At 37.9% G+C, this 21868-nt stretch overlaps 1 long non-coding RNA gene across 3 annotated transcripts; it reads right to left on the reverse strand.

Annotated features, from left to right (window-relative positions):
• Window positions 1–2580: 2580 nt before the first annotated feature.
• On the reverse strand, window positions 2581–6149 carry LOC149138743 (uncharacterized). 3 transcript variants are annotated; one of them, XR_016264660.1, is made up of 4 exons: window positions 5781–6149; window positions 5125–5640; window positions 3703–4903; window positions 2581–3588 (listed from the first exon to the last, which is right to left on the reverse strand). It is a non-coding gene; the product is annotated as an uncharacterized LOC149138743 (long non-coding RNA). The 3 variants fall into 3 exon arrangements; XR_016264661.1 differs by lacking the exon at window positions 5781–6149 and having other exon boundaries at window positions 3703–3855; window positions 4188–4903; window positions 5125–5767; XR_016264659.1 differs by lacking the exon at window positions 5781–6149 and having other exon boundaries at window positions 5125–5771.
• Between the last annotated feature and the right edge of the window lie 15719 nt (window positions 6150–21868).

Below are 21868 nucleotides of genomic sequence, written 5' to 3' on the forward strand. Positions count from 1 at the left end.
GAGGTATATATTATGTTTTTCATATATTTGTTTGCGTCATGAAACATAAAAATAATGTTAAGATATTTTTCAAAAAGACCATAGGTGGAGTAGTGGGACAGATTGTTGTCATTTTCTTTTACATAGATTGTTGTCATTTTCTTTTTATCTAGATTAGATTCTCAGAGTTATAACATATTTGCTACATGAAAGCCTCTGGTAATATTGATTATATAACCATATTAATTATATAATCAAATTATATAACCATATTAATTATATAATCAAATTACCTGCTCGACTTCTTGGTAGCAAGAGCATGAAGGTGTTTTTTCTGGTTTTTTTTGAATTCAGAGAAAATAGATAATACAGACAGATATTTGTAGTAGACAGTGATTTTAGTATATGTTGAAAATAAATCCAAATATATATGCGTATAAGATAAGAAAATAGACAATACAGACAGATATCTATAGTAGACAATGATTTTAGTATATGTTGAAAATAAATCCAAATATATATGGATATAAGATAAAAAGGGTTTAAAATAGTTCGTCAAAATGCTAGGCACTTCTTTGGCATCAGAAGAATATATATTTTGCTGGAATAATCTCACTAATGCATTTCCTCTGAAGTCATCGTACTTGTTTTTTTGGGTTAGCTCATAATCTGTTATGGTCTCATTTAATTTAGGCCACCCACCTGATATATACATATTTTAATGTAGCAGGGTTGCTTTCTGGAAAGCGAAGTGAATATGGAACAAAAGTTGCAGCTACGACCAGTCGAAAGCCTTGATTATAGCCTGGATGATAATGAGGGAAAAAATTCCAAAATCTTGTTGAACTCAACTTAATTTTATCGTGGATTTTGGAAGATAACCGATAGGAAAGGAAAAAAGTATATATTTATTTATCAAATTTCAGAATATTTTAGAAATCCTCAATCGAAACATAACAATAAAGTTCAAATATGTGGTTTTTTATCTCATCCGGTGACTAATAACATGGTACAATGATTGTATTATTTGTCTATTAAATTTCAGAATATTTTAGAAATCCTCAATCAAAACATAACCATAAAATTCAAATATATGTGGTTTTTTAATCTCATCTTGTGACTAAGTGAGTAGCAAGGCTGTATGATACTGAAATCAGAGCTTCGATGGTAAAGGATTATATTTTTAAGCTGGGTATCGGTTTATTGCAAAAATATATATATATATATATATATATATATATATATATATATATATATATATATATATATATCACAGCCTTTCCTTTGCATTCACGATGTTATTGGACAAGCAAGGAAACTAAGTCCTCTGAATTAATATGTATTGGCGAGTACAGGAGGTTAATACGCGTTTCGATTACCCGATGGAGCCAAGGTAAGTCATTTAGATACAAATTTTTAATAAGTGTTTTTTTTATTGTTTTTATAATGGATTAGTTAGTACAAATGTGGTCATGTTATTCTTTATCTCTATATTTTATATCCAGATTATTTGGAATTTTACTATAAATTTTTTGTTTTTTTAAATGATTAAATGGTTTACACAATGAGATATTCTCTAGACGGGCCAGATTACTTCAAAATTTATTAAATGGTTTACACAATGAAATATTCTCTAGATGGGCCAGATTACTTCAAAATTCACCATTAAAACTCTTGGTCATTAATTTAAAGTTGGAATATTGTGGATAATATCTAAATGCCTAATGCATGCTTTGCTTCTCAGCCCTTCTGAACATTGTGTTTTGACTTCTTTTTTCTCATGGCTGTGAAGATTGGTAGAGGAAAGGTCTGGTGGCGCCGCTGAATACAACTTCACGAGACAAATTATCTAGCAGGTAGTGCAATTGAATACACTGTGGTAGAAGTGAAGATTGATCAAGGTAATTGGAATTAAGTGAATTCCACGTCATATTGTGGCAGCCTCATCTCATTGTCAGTTCAAGATATGGGGAGGAGAAAAACAGTTGAAGGACGTAGTTTCAAAGATATTCTCTGCAGATGAAGTGAATTCCTACATAATCTCTCATCTCTATCCGAAATATTTGAGAAAAGGAAATGAACATGTACTTGAATTTACAGTAATGATATTCAAGATTTCGTTTCAGCAAGGTACCGATGTTCTTATTTATTTTCGAAGTATGCTTGTTTCTTTCATAACATTTGAGAAAAGGAAATGAACATGTACTTGAATTTACAGTAATGGTATTCAGGATTTCGTTTCAGCAAGGTACCAATGTTCTTATTTATTTTCGAAGTAAGCTTGTTTCTTTCATAACAGAGGTGAAATCCAGCGAACTCACACACTAGTGAGCATTGAGACGTACAGGTTTGGGCTTGCTGAAGTATTGAATAATTCATTATGGCATGTGAACAACTTGTCAGACAACTCGGTTAAGATATAACGTTCCATATGATGAATTGCTTTGATTAAAAATGCTGCTATATCGGATGGTTGTTTTGATCAAATAAAGATGATGTTCACTTTTACCTCTGGAGGAAGAGAAATTACTCATTTTTCTTTTAAAACGAACAATGAAAAAAAGAACACAATCATTCTGCACATTTTCTTAAACAAGGGTGTAAAAAAAATTCCCAGGTGTACAAAGGTCTATATAGAAACGTAAACCCTTCACTTTGATCAGATCGATTTTTTACACATTGTTCATACTATAGTAAGATCTTTAATTCTGAAAACACTCGGCCATACACGGAAGATAATTTCTGCTCTGTTATATGGAGTTCACAACATTAAATCCAGTTGAAATACAAAAGAAAATAGATATTCATTCAAATTAACATTAAATCCCGTTGAAATACAAAAGAAAATACATATTCACTCAAATTAGTTAAAAGACACAAACAAACTTCTTAACGGATTTCAATGAAGAAATATAGAAGAAATGATCCCACTACCTCGTCTCTAAAACCAGGCGATAATTTCATTACATCTTTCTCAAGTAAATGCCTCGCTCTTGCAGGATGGAGGCTTCTTTCTCCAAGTAAATCCCTGGCTCTTGCTGGAAAGAGGCTTCTTTCTCCAAGTAAATCCCTGGCTCTTGCTGGACGGAAGCGCAGGTCAGTCCATCGGTTGCAACAAACATCCACTCGATTTGGCTTAAAGGCATGGACAAAGTTTCTACTGGAGGATATCGAGCAGGCGTTGTAGCAGGTACCAAGTTTCCACTAGACTGGTACTCCGATAAAGAGAATGGAGTACACGCATATTAGCAAGTGGTTACAACTAAACATTGGACGGTTGAACATACGGTTAAGAGGCATAAACTAAGGAGTCAGTTCGGTCCGGATCCAACGGTGTAAAATGTTTTAATCGTCTAACAATCAATTATAGGATGCAGATTGTGCCAACATAACAGCCAGGGGAGTTCTTTCTAGAGGGAAACACCTTACGACGTAATTAACAGAGTCAGTCAAGAAAATGCTATGCTTACCTCCGAGGGATGAATTTGATATTTGCAAGGGTTAAGACGTTGCTCAATCCCTTTTTCCTTGCCCTTAGATGCATTTCTCTGGCTTTCTATGCAACGAGGGATCTATATATGCTGCCGCTTCAGCATGGATGTAGAGGGTCTAATTTAAAAAACCAAAAAACTACCTCAGGATGGATTCAGAGGATTTAATTAAAAAAACCAAGAAACGTGGATTTAGAGGATTTAATTTAAAATACCCAAGAAATCGCCTCACCATGGATGTAGAGGATCTGATACTCTGGCACAGTGCGGCACTCTGGCTTGCAGTCAACTTTTTTAAATTTGTGAACAGTTGAGTAATATCTATTCTAGATTTTGCTTCATTAATCGTAATTAGAAACAAATAAAGCTGCATGGTTGATCTGATCTGCATGCATCACAAGTTTTAATTACATTTCATTCCCCTGCTTGGCATGCCTTAGAAGACTGGGAACTAATTGAATCATCTAACTATGCATTTTTGGCTTTTCAATTTCGCAGAATCTAACTATACTTTCGGTCTTCTAAGAGTGCTTATTGATCTTTTTATAGGAGTGCTTATTGCTAGCTACCACGCAAACGCAAACGAAATTCATCTTCATCTCTTTCATTCTCTTTTAAAACAGAAATGGAAATCAATAATAATTGGCGAAAAGTCATAATGTAGAAATGGCTACATATGGTCAGATTTATATTTATATCGAGGGCTGCTGTTCTCACCTGTTATATGCCTCTCCGTCAAAACCTTCCTTCTATTTCTGCAACTCAAGACAGAGCATTCCTCCATTTTTCAATGGTGTCGAAGTCGCCCTTCTATTTCTGCAACTCAAGACAGAGCATTCCTCCATTTTTCAATGGTGTCGGAGTCGTATCGTTCTTGACCATCAAATGTTTTCTTCCCTTCCCTTGGAGCTTGGAGGGTTGTCCATCGAAATTTAGATGCTATGATGCATTGAACCAATTTAGATGGTATTTCGCCCATCTTCCCCTTTGAATCGCCGGATCAGAATCGACCTCCGCAACGCTAAATGTTGTTTCATATAGAGCATGTCGCCTCACCCAACTCTCATGGAGCTCTTTTTTAATGGACAATAAAAGTCAATCCTCAGTAGATGGGATCAAAAATCGCATCAGTAACTTCAATCAGAAATTTATTTATGAACACAGCGAAACCAAGAAACCGCAGGCTCTTTCCTCCAGAAAAACGCTCCCACTGGCCGTTATTCGACGATGGCCACCGCCCGGATCCAACCCTGATATTGGCAAGTAGGGATCTATATCGCAAGTAGGGATGCAGAGGATCTGATTTTAAAAACCCAGAAACCACAGGCTCTGCGGAATTTCTGCTCCAGAAAAACGCTCCCAGTGGACATTCTTCAACGATGGTCACCGTCCAGATCCAACCGTGATATTGGCAGCCCTGTTTCTCTCGATATCTATGCAAGAAGGGATCTGTGCAATTAGGGATCTATACTTCCGCTTCACCAAGGATTTAATTTAAAAAACCAAACAACACTGAACATCAATTTACAGCAAAGCAATCGAATCGAGCTATGCGAAAGAAATTTGTTTCTAAAATCAAATCGAATCCTCTCTCATTCAGCTAATCTTCCATAATCAGAGTGATCCATACAAAGAGTGATGCCTTATTGTTTACCTGTGATCGAGTCAGATGCCTCATTTAACTGTGATCCCTGGGCAGAGTTGTCTTGATTCAATAATTGATGCGCTACCTGCCTTCGCCTCCACCTCTCAGGGAACACAAACACGCGTCTACCTCTGCCTCTGCCTCCACCTCTCAGAGAATACACCAAACAGACAGACACACACATACAGTCACACACCAAACAGATGACAGACCAGACCACATTCATACGGAAACACAACATATGGAGCTCCAAACATACAGACCACACAACGAAACCCTGAGAGGAGGAGGAGGAGACGCACTGCAATGCCAATGCCAATATGAATCGAAAAATTGAATCGACTTAAACCGATCAAGATCCTCGATCCTTGATGATGATTAATTCTATCACATACTGCAAATTCTGTTAAGAACAGAGGGCTCGGATTGCAGCGCTGGTTATCTCTTACATTTTCATGCCAATTCTGTTTGCAAGGGAGGGCTCAGATTGCAAAATGCGGAAATATGCTCCAACGTTTTTAACCGCTACACAACAAAAGCTAAAGCTTAAGCTAGACTACAAAAGCTAAACCTAAGATCTACAATGTAATCCCTTATTCTGCATTTGCTAGAAGATCTATCTGTGCATTTCGAAATTTCGAAATTTAGAGGGCTACTGTTCTCACCTGTGCAGAATGGAGGAAGAGCGAGCCCAATAGAACGAACTCATACACATCTAAACACACAGATGCATACGCGTTAAGGCCTTTAAGAATGTCTTGAACCCATACAAGCAATTGTATTGGCTGTATGAACTCTGTAATGGTTGTATGAGCTATTGTAATGGCTTTGTTATAACGGCAAGCTTTTTCGCTTTCTTTATTTTGTGTCCTTGCTTTTTCTGAGAATTTTTGCTTTATTTTAACAGAAATGGAGAAATCAGAGGTGCGAAGAGTTTGGTGTTAAACATTGCAGAAATGAAGAAATCAGAGGGGCGAAGTGATGGTCAGTAAAACGGAGAAACCGTAACAGGGTAGAAATCAGAGGGGCGAAGTGATGGTCAGTAAAACGAAGAAACCATAACAGGGTAGAAATCGGAGGGGCGAAGTGATGGTCAGTAAAACGAAGAAACTGTAACAGGGTAGGTGGTTACCTGGTTACCGTAACCGCCGATGGAATCATCCGACGGTAGACAATTTTTTAATCGTCTAACAAATGATCGGAGGGTGCAGGAGGATGCACGTGGCACTGGAGGAAGTTCTTTTCATAGGGAAACGCCTTACGGCGTAATAAAAAAATAAAAATAAAATAAGAAATAATATATATATATATATATATATATATATATATATATATATATATACATACAATTTTAATACTTCATTTTTATTAATTTCTTAATAATTAATATTATAATTTGAATTATGTGGCTAAAAAATAATAAGTAAGATTTTATTTTTAACTTTTTGTTACATTTTTTTCCCTTTTTAGGCTAGTACCCATAGGTATTTGAACTAGTGACCTATTGCAAGGAGTGCCTTATCAGTGCTTAATCCAGTTATCTAGCTTTTCAGGATTCATTTCACCATCCTAAATAGGTGACTCAAATTTTACATCAAGTTTCAAAAGAGATGTTTTCTTAGATTTATTTTCTGTTTCAGATTCTGCACTGGAAGAAGAAGAAGAAGAAGAAGAAGAAGAGGATGATGGAGATGATGGAGGTGAAGGTGGTTTATTAGCCTCGCCTTTACCTTTTTCCCTCTTTGATGTCTTTGAAGAAGAAGCTACATTTCTCGCCTTCTTGTCTTCGTAGAGTTCTCCCAACATCTGCTGCATAGTCAAGAATGCTTGCTGAAACTATTCATCACTCATATTAGTTTCAGTGTTTTCACCTACATCAGATCCTGTCATGGTTGACTTATGAATGACTCGTCTTTTTCCAATCTCTGGATCAATCTGCTCAAGAATTCCTTCTCCACGTTGCAACTTTGACCTGGTTAACATTCAATGGAAAATTCTACAAATGCAACCTGCTCTGATACCAAATTATATGATCTAAAATGATCATATGTTAAAATTGATGTAGAATTGATTAGCCATTAATGAATATAATGTTAACTGAAAGTGTGGAAACCAAGAGAGATGCTTGAGAAGAAAGACTTTACGACAGCTAATAAAACATAAGTAAGATGCATAACAGAAGTGAATACAGTAAAAACACAACGATACCAGACAAAAAAATTGATTACAGAGTTCGTCCTTGATGAACTAAGCCTCTGGGTCTACTTTCAAGATGGGCGACCACTTTATTAGGATTGAAACAAAAGAGGTCAATTCGCAGGCACTTATGGTCACTATCAAAGGATAGCTCTCTGAACCAGCTTTCCAACGCCTGTCACGGTTCCCAATTCTAACTCCGGATGCTCCTGTTACACTAAAAACAAAAACAGCCTCTAACCTCCAGAATCTGCATACAAAAACCAAAATCACTCTAATGTCTTTCTCCATGACAAAAAGGTGAATTTATAACCTTCTAGGTTCATTCGAGGCCCCTCAGGCTCAGATAGGCATGAATGGCTTGATTTGGATAGGTAGATACTCGGTCTTGTCACTCAATGACACCTAGGGTCATTAGGCCATGGTCATTGAATTAATTTGTTTTAACAAACTTCGCAAAAAACCCAAATATAACCATATATTAAAAATAGAACCGCTGGTGGTTAGGTTGACTGTGCGCTGGCTAACTGTTTCCATGTGAACAACTGGGTTCTCTCGGTGGTCGACTGTCAGACTGACACCTAATGGTTTATCCACCGGAAGGTTCCGGTGACTCCCCCTGACTGTTCTTATGCACGGTGACGGTTGGCGGATAGTTTGGCGGTTTTGATGTGGTCTCCCCACCGTGGTTTGCATAGAAGTTCACATGGTTATGATCCCACTGTGGTGACCCTACGGTTTCGAAGCCCTGACGACTTACCTACCTCTGTTCACATGTTAACATCCCCCGCGTGGTTTCCAAGCCAGCGGTTAACCTATGACATTTACCTCCACCTGTTCACATGCCTCATGACCGCGGTCTTCTCCGATGCGGTTAGAGGCCAGCGGTTAACTGTGTTATTTATTTTGTAATGTTTTAACATATTAACATAGGCTGAGAGGGTTTAGAGCTAGGGTTAGGACTTTTTAATGTATGGATTTAGGGTTTTGAACAAAGTTTGGAATGTATTAGAGTTTTAGAATGGTCCAATAGGTTTAGAACTTAGGTAATATGGTCTTTTAATGCATTTTTTAATACATGGTTTAGCGTATTAGACTTTGGTTAGGTTTTTAGATGTAGATTAGGGTTTTAATGCATAGAGTTCATCAAACTCGTTTACAATCATTTGTCACAAAGTGACATTCACCCACATAGTGACGACAACCAAACCTTGTAAATGGACGACAAAACCCACGTCGACGCCAACTCCTGCAAAGTGGATGACAACCTTATGTCGACAAATCCACATCGACACCAATTCCTGCGAGGTGAATGAATATCACATGTCGACACAAAAACTCTGCAAGACGAATGACAAACACATGTCGCCGACCAAATCCTGGCGGAACTGACGACAAGCACATGTTGACAGCCAGGTACAAACCATATCAACTGAACACCATGAAAAACCATAGACATCACCTGAACAACCTGAACCATATACAACATTGTTGAAACTGAACGACACTGAACTGAATGCTGACGACGAACCTGTGCAACTGATCTGACGATGATCCTCCTGGATCACCCCATTTACTAAACCATTTGTTATTTTGCTACATCCAAGTATTTTTTCTCTTGCACAATTTGTCATTAAAGACAACTTTAGGCCATCTACCCTCTTCCATTTGCTCAATTTTTTTTTTAAATATATTATGACTCCCACCATAGTAATTGCTTCAATAGGAGCAGCCCCTGTTTCACTTATCAAGATAGCATAAGGATCTGCACTTTTAATCTTGAATTTGTTTGTAATCAAACGCTTTTGAGTTTTCTCAATTTGTCTCCATTGCATGTCGGATGCACTACTTGTTACAGACATTTTTGTGCCTTACATCACTAAGCATGAAATGTCAATAATTAAGGGATCCAAAGTCCCTAAACATGTTGTTCCTACCCCTAGAGGAACAAGGCCAGCAAACCACAGCAATTCACAAAGGTTCTCCACCTGAAAACACTCAAAAACAGGCCATTTCTGGATCATGTCAACTGCTCCACTGAGCATCTGCGCTGAATGTCAACTGCTCCACTGTCTACCTGCGCTGAATGTCAACTGCAAAGAAGGCTACCTGCGTTGAGCGTAACTGGACAAGTGGCAGACTCATTTCTCAAGGTGTCAATGCCCAGGAAGCTTCCAAAATGACACTTGGATCAAGGAATTCGACTGGTGATGAGTAAGAGGTTCCAAATCTCCAAGTGGAAGCAAGAACCTCCAAGTGGACTCAAGAACTGAAGTGGGAGAGGACACTAGTCAGCTCCATGCCAGCCTCAAGCTGACTCATCCTTTCTCCAAAACTCCTATATATAGATCTCTCTCAGGAGGTCATGGGAGGCTGGAATATTGTAATTGCAAAGAATTGCTGTTGGATTGTGGTTAGATCATTGGGTGCTTATGCTTTGAAAGGGGCTGAAGAAGGAATTCCATTCTGCTGGGAAGGAGATGCTGGGTTGGAACCTTATGGGTTGTATCTCTTCCTGAACCTTGTTTATCAATCAATAAAGCTTCTTGGTTCTTTCCTATATGCTGGTGTATTTTGTATGATTTGCATTAGTGTATTTGATTTACTTCTAATCCTGAATCATTTATGAATATGTATATTTGCCTTTGTATTGTGTCCTTCTCTTGTTGCATGTAGTTGTTCTCTTGTCACAGGTAGCTGTTCTCTTGTGATTTCGTGGGAGTAAAAGCGAAGAGGCAAGTAGCTGTGGACACACAAAGAAGAGAGGATCTAGATAGAGGGACAATCGAAAGATAACGGTAAGTCTACCAATCTCCTCTCTTTCATATTTCATAAAGGAAGAAACCGAAGTAGCTGTGTTCGTTTGTTGCTAAGGTACTGTCACACCTTAGGTGGATAGGATCGTCCTGCATAAGCATTTTTCCCCACAACAAATTGGCGACTCCACTGGGGAAGAACTTTGTTTTTAGTCATTTTGTTTGTTTGCATCATTGTTTACCTCATAGACTTAACAGCAACAATCGAACTACTTTGCAAAGTAGAATGTTGCTGCTTTGATCCTTCACTGGGTTTTTGTCTATGATCTCAAAAATGGACTCACAAATGACTTGATGATCCTTTGTGATAGTCTTTAGTACCCTCTCAAAGCATCCCTCTGTTTATACCTTGCTTGTGTTTCTGATTTGGCCTGAAACAGTTGATTTTTGAGCATTTTATGACCCGGAAACCGAGAGAAACGAGAGTTTCTCCTTTCAGCGCAGACACTGTGAAGGCAGTCTGCATTTCAACGCAGGTCCTGTGAAGGCTACCTGCGCTGAATGTCAAACTGACAGTGTTCTACCTGCGCTGAACCAGTGTGGCCTTGTGCAGCTGGGGTTCCTTGCTGTCTTTCGCCCTGTTTTGATCTCTGTTTTTGCAGCCTTTAACCAGCATAGGTGCCACCTCTGAAACCCCTTTTCTTTGCTTGAATTCCGCCACATTTTTGTACAAAAAGACTGTAAGTGTTTTTATGTGTTTGTGGCGTCATTTACAGTTTTCCTTTGCATGAGCGAAATAGTCATCCTGTAGCCTTGATTCAGATCTGATTGATTGATTGATTGTGATCTTAGGAGAGAGTTCATTGGCTGTTTACAGTTTGATTATCATTTGCTTTTGCTTATTGGTTTGAATTTGTCACTTTTAAGTGTCGAAACGAGTATTTCTTTCGAAAAATCGCAAAGTGCTTGTAATCTCTTCTACCCTTGCTGATTTTGGAAAAAGTAAACTTGTTTATTTTACAGTCATTTAAAAGCAAATTCAAAGTTGTACAAAAAGCTTTCTTTGTAGGCATTTATACTAAGAAAGTGAAAACAAACCCCTGCATTGTGCATTTTGCATTTTGATAAGATTGCATGTTTGAATTAGGAAGAGTGCATTAGAGTGTGCTGATTGCTCTTTGAGAAAAGATAGTCGCTCTCTTTTCCCTTAGTAGCTAGGATTTTCAAAGTTGAAAGATTATAAAGCTTGCTTATCATCTTAGACTGCATTTAGGAATTTGTACCAATACATCTCGTGGTGATCCTGAAAGACAAACTTTAAAAAGATCAACTTAAAATATATTGAATGAACCTAACAACGCTTTGCAACATAACGCACAACATAGAGGTCTAGGTAGAGACGTGTTCCGGCGTCGTTAAACGTAGTGACTGTCGATCTCTAAGAAGGTGGGTGATTCCTCCTGAGGGACGATTGCACTAATACGGACTTGTGCTCCCATGTACCGTCGCGTATATATTGGGAGACCCCTATAGGCATATATCCTTTATCCTTAGGAAGCCGTGTCGGCCGCCCTACTGATCGCAATGCAGTGAACACAGCATTCACGCAGATCGACCACCCGTACCGTAAAAAGTATTCTGTGGTTTTGCGAAAAGTTTGGCACACCCTCTGCCTAGATCTCCAGAGCAGTTTCTTTTGGCCTTTTTCAGACTCTATAACAGAAAAAGTCCATCCGAGCATTTGTCACTCCGGGCTCATTAAAACATCGAAGGAGACTAGAGTCATCTTTAGCTTTTTCTCGACTCTTTAAAACTGAAAAAGCAAGTTGTGTCTAAAGCGTCGTTAACAATTTATTTTAAGCGGAACAATCACCCTCATTCCCGCATTGATCTTTAGGTTGAAGAGATGGAGCACACCAAACAAGGAGTTCCCCTTGATGGGAATCCTAGTCCTTTCTCCTCTTGGGGAGATGTTGGTGCACCCCACATGGCCATATTGTCGCTTCCAGGACTGACAATTGGCCTACCAGTATGGCTCTTTTCAACCAATGTCGTTCAGAATACCACCATTCCTGAACAGTCGAGTCAACAGTTAGATCAGACAAGAGTTGCCCACCAGCCTTCCACTTCATCTTCCTCTCCTCCTTCCTCTTCGCTTGATGGAACTGGTCGTTCAAAGAACCGGGTTCCTAAGGAGAAGAAGGAGAAGAAGAAGAAAGAAAAGAAGCAGAAGGAGCCTAAGGCGACTGGGGGCAAACAAGTGTCATCTAACAAAAATCCACACACAGCACTCGTAAGGCCTAAATCGCCATGCGTCATATGCAGGGGAGACCACTTCCATAGAGATTGTCCATGTATCCCCCGGATACTAAGAGACTGGTCCCCCGTTTGCACAATTCGGTAGCATCGACCTCTGATAGCCATGTCGATTGTTCACCGTCAACTAGTGGGAGTGAAGCTCCAGGACAGAGCGGGAAAGCTAAATTTCCCTGTAGACTGTGTGAAGGCGATCACGCCATCCACCGTTGTCCCTTCTTAGACGAGGCGAAAAGAGTTCTGGAAGATCGCCCAATATTACGAGCGAATCTTCCTCCTGGATATCAAAAACTCTTGCCAAGTCCCTCGCTAGTTGAGAATCCGGTTGACCCGCCCAGGTGGTCAGCCGAAGCACCTATCATTGAAGATGAACCGTCTAAATCCATACCTGACGAAAGTCTAAAGGTTGAAACGGCAGTTGACCCGGTTTTGCCTTCAGAGGCTCTATCTTCGAATGACACCATCACAGAGGAGAGTAAAGACGACACCGTCCAAATTCTCTTCATCAGCACTGACTCTGATGATCAAGGGGGCAATGCCGCCATTCCTTTATCGCAGGAAGGAAGTTCATCAGAGCGCTATCCGGCTGTTTACTCGGTCCCACCACCAAGCAACCTGGTTGTGTCCTTTGACTGGAACCAACTAGGCAGACCCCGCTTGCCAGCTAGCATACCATTTAGAATCATTATCCAAATATACAGAATGGTAATGGCTGGTACAGTTATTGATGAAGGGGCATCTGTGAGTATCCTTTCCTCTATTGCTTGGAAAGCGCTTGGTTCGCCTGCGCTTTTGCCTGAAATGAGAAATCTATCAGGCTTTGATAAGGGAACCAGTCGCCCTTTAGGGATCCTCCCCAATGTGCCAATAACATTGAAAGGGAAGACCGTTCAAATGAACGTGATGGTCGTTCAAGGACCCTTGGATTATAACCTACTCCTTGGACGAGACTATATATATTGCATAGGAGCGGTAGTCTCCTCACTCTTTAGAGTAATGTGTTTTCCGCATGGAGGAAGAATGGTCAAGCTCGTGGACCAACTTTCGTTTCCCGGATCACACATCGCAAATAGTCATATACCATCCCTAAATGGTCTATTCACGCAAGAAGTGTCTCAACCCACGGTCCGTCCTCCTGATGAGCGCGAGTAATCCGAGAGGACATGACTGGAACCCAGGGAGCATGCGTCCTGGTCTGCTTCGGCAGAGAACTTCGGGTATAAGATAGGATTTCCGCGGAAGAATATGACTAGTCCATACCCCGTCCGTGGAGGAAAGAGGGTTGTTCTGGAAAAAGATTCTTTTGTCAAAGTTATGTGAGTGAAATAATCTGCTTTTCGCCCACCTTTGTCTATTCCGGTAGACATTGCCAGGGAAGTGTTTTATTCGTAGCCGCGAACGAAACAATCCTTGGGTAACCAGAAAGAGGTAAGCCTCCCTCAGTAACACAAATGTTTTGTCTTTGAGTAGTGTTCTTCTCTTGTCGCAAGTAGCTGCTCTCTTGTCGCAAGTAGCTGTTCTCTTGCGATCTTGCGAAAAATCTATTGAAAGTTGGACTAACGAGAAGACAAGTATCGTATAGACCCGTTAAAACTGGACTAGCAAGACGACAAGTAGCTGTGAACACCCAAAGAAAAGCAGAGGTGAGAAGGAGGAGGGGCAACCTTGAAATTGTATTTTATACCTGGGGGCATGCAAACCTTTTGGAGTGCAAGCTAAGAGCGGTTATTTATCTGCTTTTTGGGTTAGCCGTTTCCGAACTTGCATAAAGAAAGGATGAGGAGTAAAGCGTAAGAGAGATGAAGCTCCTTAAAAAATAGCAATCTCCATTGAGACACTCGTATCATATGACTGGTATATCGAGCAGTTTTACCGCGGAATTTATGCTCGTTAAAAAATAGAAAAGCGAAGATTCGAGCAGTTTTACCGCGGAATTTATGCTCGTTAAAAAATAGAAAAGCGAAGATCCGAGCAGTTTTAACGCGGAATTCATGCTCGTTAAAAAATAAACATAAGCTTGAGCAGTGTTTTGGCGCATTCAAGCTCGTTAAAAAATGAACCCATCCCGGTAAATAACCATTAAGAATGTAACCTGATCAACCATAAAAGCCTTGGTCGTGTTTGTGTACCGTCACCTCCACTTTTCATTTGGCCGATCGTTTACCTCCATATGATTGTTTACCCATTTTGAGGAACAGCTGCGAAGAGTGATTTCACCTAGCCATCCTTGTGACACTGCCGTGATTGGAAAATTCCAACCTGTACCTGGAATCAGCTGCTATCCCTGTTCATCACTCGTTCCTCGAAAGACGAGTCTTCTTTAAGCTCTTTTCAACTGACTCGTAAAATATGAAAAGATTGCCGAGTTTTGGCCTTCCAGCTCGTTAAACGACCGGAAGAGCTATCCCTCCTCTAGATTTTAATCTTTTTGGACCTGAGGGATTATTGCACAAAAAGATCGAGCGCTTGTTTTGTTCGGCTCGTTAAAACTATCAAAAACTCATCCCTTCTGTATTGTTTTATACTTTTTCGGACTTAAGGGATTAGATGACGAAAAAGGAATTTTGGAGTTAACTTTATGTACCTTTTCAGACTCTCTAAAAATGAAAAGGGCCGAGTTTTCCTTGTCGTTAGACTCGTTAAAATCACTAAATAGCGACAAACTTGTCTTTAGACGAGAACGAGTTTCCCTATCGCTAGGCTCGTTAAAACATAGCGATGGGCTTGCCCGAAGGGCAGGTTATAGAACAAGCATATGTTATCCTCCTCAAGCTTGACAAAAATAAAGAGGTACTGGTCAGCAATGACTGGGGAAAAATTGGGAAAAATCAAGAAGTCTTTGATGGTAGCAGGTCGCTCTTGAACATGACACTTTTCCTCCGTACCACATCGGGTTGGGTTGTTTCATTCACCGGTCACATCACCATGGTCTTTGCCACACCATCCATACTTGGGGTAATGCTACCAATCCATCGCATCAGTGTCACCATATGTTCAAGAGAAGTCGTTCAGAAAGAGTCAACCAGGTCCCATCCACTGCTGTACATTATCCTTCATCCATTTCATGACCGCCACCCTGAATCATATGTCACAGATTGTTTTCACCTCCATTAAAATCATTAGCTCCGTTCCATGTCACTGATGTGGGATTCATTAAGGCCATCCTTTGACGGATCGCTTCTTGTCGACATCAGCTCATTATCCAAGAAGTTGATCTAGGAACAACCCCTTCAGTACTTTGAAGCTTGCATGCCTCAATGGCAAGTTTCTCACTTCCGGCGACAGGTATACATCAATGACCTTCGACTAGAAGATTTTGCGTGGTGTTCGACGCCAAGTCCTTTATTCACACCACGTGAATTGTACTGCAGTACCTTGAGGGTCATTATCATTATCGGTGATTCCTCTCGCGCTTGTTAACGGTTTACATCATTGACCGGTAATCAAGCGATGTCTTTCCATGTTCGACTTCAACGCAATTCTCACATGGATCGACTTGTACTTAGAGTGAAGATCGAACGAGATTGAAGACCCCGGATCTAGTTTCATCCATCCGGACTGCGATATATATTCAGGAAATATAAAGACATTAGACATGTACATCATTGCAGCAGATGATCATCCTACTCAAAGGATGATAGTTTCGCCAGAATTATCAGTCTACCATCAGACGATCGTCTGTTCTATGTACCAAAATGTATTTATAAAGCTGAGCATGGGAATGCCCGCCTCAGCTAGATCATGAAAATTGTATGAATCATAATGTATTGTAATGTATCTTATTACAGGTCTCCTCCCAGCAAATGGATGAACTTCAGACTCCCCTGGATAAAGCATTTCACCCGATAAACGGCCTCATACTTTAGGGGGCAACTGTTATAGACATTTTTGTGCCTTACATCACTAAGCATGAAATGTCAATAATTAAGGGATCCAAAGTCCCTAAACATGTTGTTCCTACCCCTAGAGGAACAAGGCCAGCAAACCACAGTAATTCACAAAGGTTCTCCACTTGAAAACACTCAAAAACAGGCCATTTCTGGATCATGTCAACTGCTCCACTGAGCATCTGCGCTGAATGTCAACTGCTCCACTGTCTACCTGCGCTGAATGTCAACTGCAAAGAAGGCTACCTGCGCTGAGCGTAACTGGACAAGTGGCAGACTCATTTCTCAAGGTGTCAATGCCCAGGAAGCTTCCAAAATGACACTTGGATCAAGGAATTCGACTGGTGATGAGTAAGAGGTTCCAAATCTCCAAGTGGAAGCAAGAACCTCCAAGTGGACTCAAGAACTGAAGTGGGAGAGGACACTAGTCAGCTCCATGCCAGCCTCAAGCTGACTCATCCTTTCTCCAAAACTCCTATATATAGATCTCTCTCAGGAGGTCATGGGAGGCTGGAATATTGTAATTGCAAAGAATTGCTGTTGGATTGTGGTTAGATCATTGGGTGCTTATGCTTTGAAAGGGGCTGAAGAAGGAATTCCATTCTGCTGGGAAGGAGATGCTGGGTTGGAACCTTATGGGTTGTATCTCTTCCTGAACCTTGTTTATCAATCAATAAAGCTTCTTGGTTCTTTCCTATATGCTGGTGTATTTTGTATGATTTGCATTAGTGTATTTGATTTACTTCTAATCCTGAATCATTTATGAATATGTATATTTGCCTTTGTATTGTGTCCTTCTCTTGTTGCATGTAGCTGTTCTCTTGTCACAGGTAGCTGTTCTCTTGTGATTTCGTGGGAGTAAAAGCGAAGAGGCAAGTAGCTGTGGACACACAAAGAGGAGAGGATCTAGATCGAGGGACAACCGAAAGATAACGGTAAGTCTACCAATCTCCTCTCTTTCATATTTCATAAAGGAAGAAACCGAAGTAGCTGTGTTCGTTTGTTGCTAAGGTACTGTCACACCTTAGGTGGATAGGATCGTCCTGCATAGGCATTTTCCCCACAACACTGCTGACCCATAGTTCACAACCATAGAGAATCACCGTAACCACTAGAAGCCCAAAAAGAGTTTGAGTGGTTTTCCAGTCCCATAACTTTGCCTCTCTACACCTATTTTGAAAAGCATAAAATGCTTTCCAACCCCCCAAAGTTATTTTCTTTCTACAACCATTCCAGCTTAGATTTTTGTTGAAGTCAATTCCGAGATATTTGTAATCCACAAATTCTTCCAGAATGTTGCCTTCAAAGTAGAACTTATGTTGGTTATGCTTTATTTTCTTATAGAAAACCACTACTTTCATTTTGCTGATATTGACTTGCATCCCCACACTTCTACAAAAATGCTTAAAGGGTAGTAAGTGCTCTTGCAAACCAAGAGCCGATTTAGCAATCAGAATAAGGTCATCTACATACAAAAGAAGCCTTCTAACAAACTCGCCCAAATAGATACCATCACCCCCTTGCGAATTTAACCACTCCTCAAGCCTGTTGATATATAAACCAAAAAGGGTAGGAGATAATGGGCAACCTTGCTTGACCCCGATATCACTTCTGAAACTTTCAGAAATGCCTGCTGAAGTTCTAATTTTGACTTTCACCTCTTCATACAGCCTATGCACAACTGCTCTCAAATGTTTAGGAACCCCAACTTCCTCCATTTTGTGCCAAAGCTTATCCATAGGAACTGAGTCAAACACTTTTCTGAAATCAACAAAAGACTCCCAAACTTTTTCAATGATGTGCCTTAAAGTTATACAATGATCAACTGTGGAATGTTTAGGTCTAAAACCTACTTTCCCTTTAGCACACTTATCTCTTTCTTCTGCTCACTTGCTAATTTTGTTGTTTAGCATGCTTCCAAATAGCTTTGCAAACAAAGGGTTTATCATGATGGTCCTATAATTGGAGGGATTATTGATGTCACCGCTCTTGAAAAGAGGTATTTCCAGACTAGTTGTCCAATCTGTGGGGAGCCCTTGTTGTATGATGTTGTTGAAATTTTTTGTAATGTGAGGTGCAAGAATCTTTGAGCCCCACTTTAGATATTTTACTTGGAGTTTAGCTAAGTATCATTAACCCTTTTCAAATAATTTCCAAATATTATACTTTGTCTATGATTTGTGATTTAGTATTAAATTGGTTGAATTTGATACATTCACTTTGAATAAAACCAGGAATAAAGTTGTAGTAGATTAAACAAGTTTAACAAAATTCACACATTGACTTTTTACATGGTAACTGAGACCAATCTTTTGTGTTTGGTTTGAGGAAAGAATGTAAAACAACTTTAACAAACCAATTGAAACATATGAGAATTGGAGACTGACTTCCCAATAAATACCAAGCAATCTCTTGCTCTTCAGGGATTTGAAGTTGAATTTGGAACTTCAAAGTGGGATCCTGGTAATACCCCCACTATTGCGCACTGGTAGAATTAGTTTGGATCCCATACCCCAACCTCTACACCATAGAATTTGAAACCCCTAAAATGAAATGAAGAGCTCCAATGCATTGCATTGGATTTGTTGCCAGCCAAGTGTCCACCTCGGTTGGAGTTTCAAATCCTTTAATGTGCTAGAAAACATACAAGTAGACATTAATCACATACACATGAAAGGAGAAAAAAAATATTGAATTCAAGAAGTCAATTTCTTGTAATAAGATCAATTTCTTGAATTCTTGATAAATAAAACAAATTCAACAAAGTTACGAAAGAAATGCTCACTAGATCCTAAAAATTAATAACTAGATATCAATATAACTTAATAAAATTAGGAAAAAAATTGTTCACTATTCTAAAAAGTAATTGTTTTTTAATAATTTAATTATATTCCTTGAAATGGAAGTTTTATTGTATAGTTGTTGTTTAAAGTATAGAAAGGTAAAGAGAAAAAAATAAAGTGAAATTAAAAATTAATAAGAAAAAAAACTATGATTAATGGAAATGAAATTGAAAATAGAGAAAAAAAATCCATAGAAAAAGACAAAAAAAGTACAGGTCAAAATAAAAAGTAATAAAACTAAAAATTAAAAACATACAAAGGAGAAAGTTTTTTAAATTATTTTTTCCATCTTAAATTGAAAATATGGAGATATACTTCATGAAAATGGAAATAATAGAAAAAAATGAAAGTAAAAATGAAATAAAAAAAAAAAAAAAAAAATAACTAATAGAAAAATGGAAGTTACTAAATATCACTTATGAAATAAATAAATTTAAATAATAATAAAAAATAACAAAAATTGAATTTCTAAGATATATAATTTAGGGAAAAACTTTTATTGTAGATATTAATTTTTTATATGTTTATTAATTAAATTTAAATATGAAATTTTAAAATTTAATAGTTAAGAATATGTATTATTATTTTTGTTTTGTTTTTTGTTTTCTTTTGTTTTTGTTTTTTAATCTAGGATAATCGGTAACTGGTGAGAGTTATCCTGAACAAGCCCAGGATCAAATCCAACTGGCTGCCACTATAAACCTAGGTTAGGTGCAACAGCCTGCAAGCTGCACACAATAGCAATTAACTTATGCCTCAACAAGAGCCGAGACGTCCGCTCGGGGGTCGCATACTCTTCCAGCCAAGACACAACAGGCCATCTACTCAATGAGATTTGAACCTCCATCTCGTGGGTTTCACCCAACGAAAATAACCGTTAAACCCCATATTTTTTTTGTTGACTAGCGGAATTGGCAACGGCGGTGGTATTGTACTCGCGTTACACAGGGTCGAATCCCACCGGCTGCCACTATAACCTCTAGGAGGAACTGCCCAGTCCGCAAGAACGACCCTCGGATAAGACGAGACTCGAACTCGTGACTTGCACAGCGGTACAGATGACTTAACAGATCGTCCATTGGCCACGAGACCAAACCTCTGCCGGCAGAATATGTATTATTATTTTAATTTATGTGGTTAAATAATTTTTTTTTTACAAGTAAATATAAATAACATTTTTCAAGATAACTCTTCGCTTAAATCAGATGCACAACCACCAAGTGTGGTTTATAATCAGGACTTTTGATGAATGTTCTGATCCATACAAGCTGATATATACTGTAGAGATGCATAACCACCAAGTGTGGTTTATCATCAGGACTATTGATGAATGATCTGATCCATACATGCTGATATATACTGCAGAGGCACAACGGTATGGTATGGAGACATGTTGAAATGTTTATGGTAGGTATGGTATGGAGATGAATGTGGTTACAACGGTATGATATGGAGACATGTTGAAATGTTTATGGTAGGTATGGTATGGAGATGAATGTGGTTATATTTTTTTACACCGTTGTGCAGATCAAGGACTTTCGATGAATGTTCTGATCCATACAAGTTGATGTATACTACAGAGATGCACAATGGTATGGTATGGAGGTTATGGAGGCATGTTGAAATGTTTACGGTAAGTATGGTATGGAGATTAATGTGATTATATTTTTTTATACTATTGTGCATCTCTGCACTATATATCATTGTGTATGTATCATAACATTTATCAAAATTCCTTATGAATGCTTCAACTCAAAAACATGTAATGTGATTTAGAGGAAGAGTTATCTTAACAAATCACTATAAATAACAGAATTTTGTTTTTTCAAGAAATAATATATATATATATATATATAATTTTATTAAATATTTATTAATTATCCGCTTTTAAAATACCACCATATGTTATTATTAATATAATATAATATATATATTATGATTTTAAATTATTGACACATGGATTATGCATTCAATTTTTCCTTTAACCATGTATTAGTTTGTCTTTGACCAAACACTTATTCATAGTTTAACATTGCGAATTCAATTTTTATTTTTTATTTTTTATTATTACTTAAATTTATCTATTTGTAAAATGATTGGTTGATGTCTTATTATGGATTTTTTTAGTAATTTCCATTTCTATTAATTAGTAATTTTTTGTTTCTAGTTTTATTTCATTTTCATTTTTATTTTTTCTATTTTTTTCATTTTTCTATTTTCATGAATTATATTTTTTCCTCCATATTTTCAATTTAAGATGATTTATTATTATATTAAAAACATATTTTAATGAATTTAGTTATAAAAAATTACATATATTAATAAAAAATAAAACACACACACACATATATATATATATATATAAAATAAACATATATGTTAAAGTGTATATATGTTAATATAAATTATTAGTTAATCATATTTTTTTTGGTTATGAAATTTAACAATATAGTATTTTATTAGTTGTTTTATTTTTGTATTTATAATTTTTTTTAGTTTAATTAAACTATGATGACATTCAACAATATAATATTTTATGATCAAAACTATTTTTGTGATAATTTTTTGTCTTTATTATTTTTTATTTAATTAATCTATATTTAAATTAAACTGAAATGAAGATACTAGATTTAAATTAAATTGAAATGAAGATACTAGATACTAGTGGAGTTGTTTTTAGTGCGATTTTTTGGACTTTCTGTGAAAAAATTTGAGATGAAATCCTAATTTGTATTATTTAAACTGGTTTTTTGAC

This window comes from Pinus tabuliformis, chromosome X, assembly GCF_031772625.1.
Source record: "Pinus tabuliformis cultivar Carrire ecotype Pingquan chromosome X, CPIR1, whole genome shotgun sequence".
Taxonomy (NCBI): Eukaryota; Viridiplantae; Streptophyta; class Pinopsida; order Pinales; family Pinaceae; genus Pinus; species Pinus tabuliformis.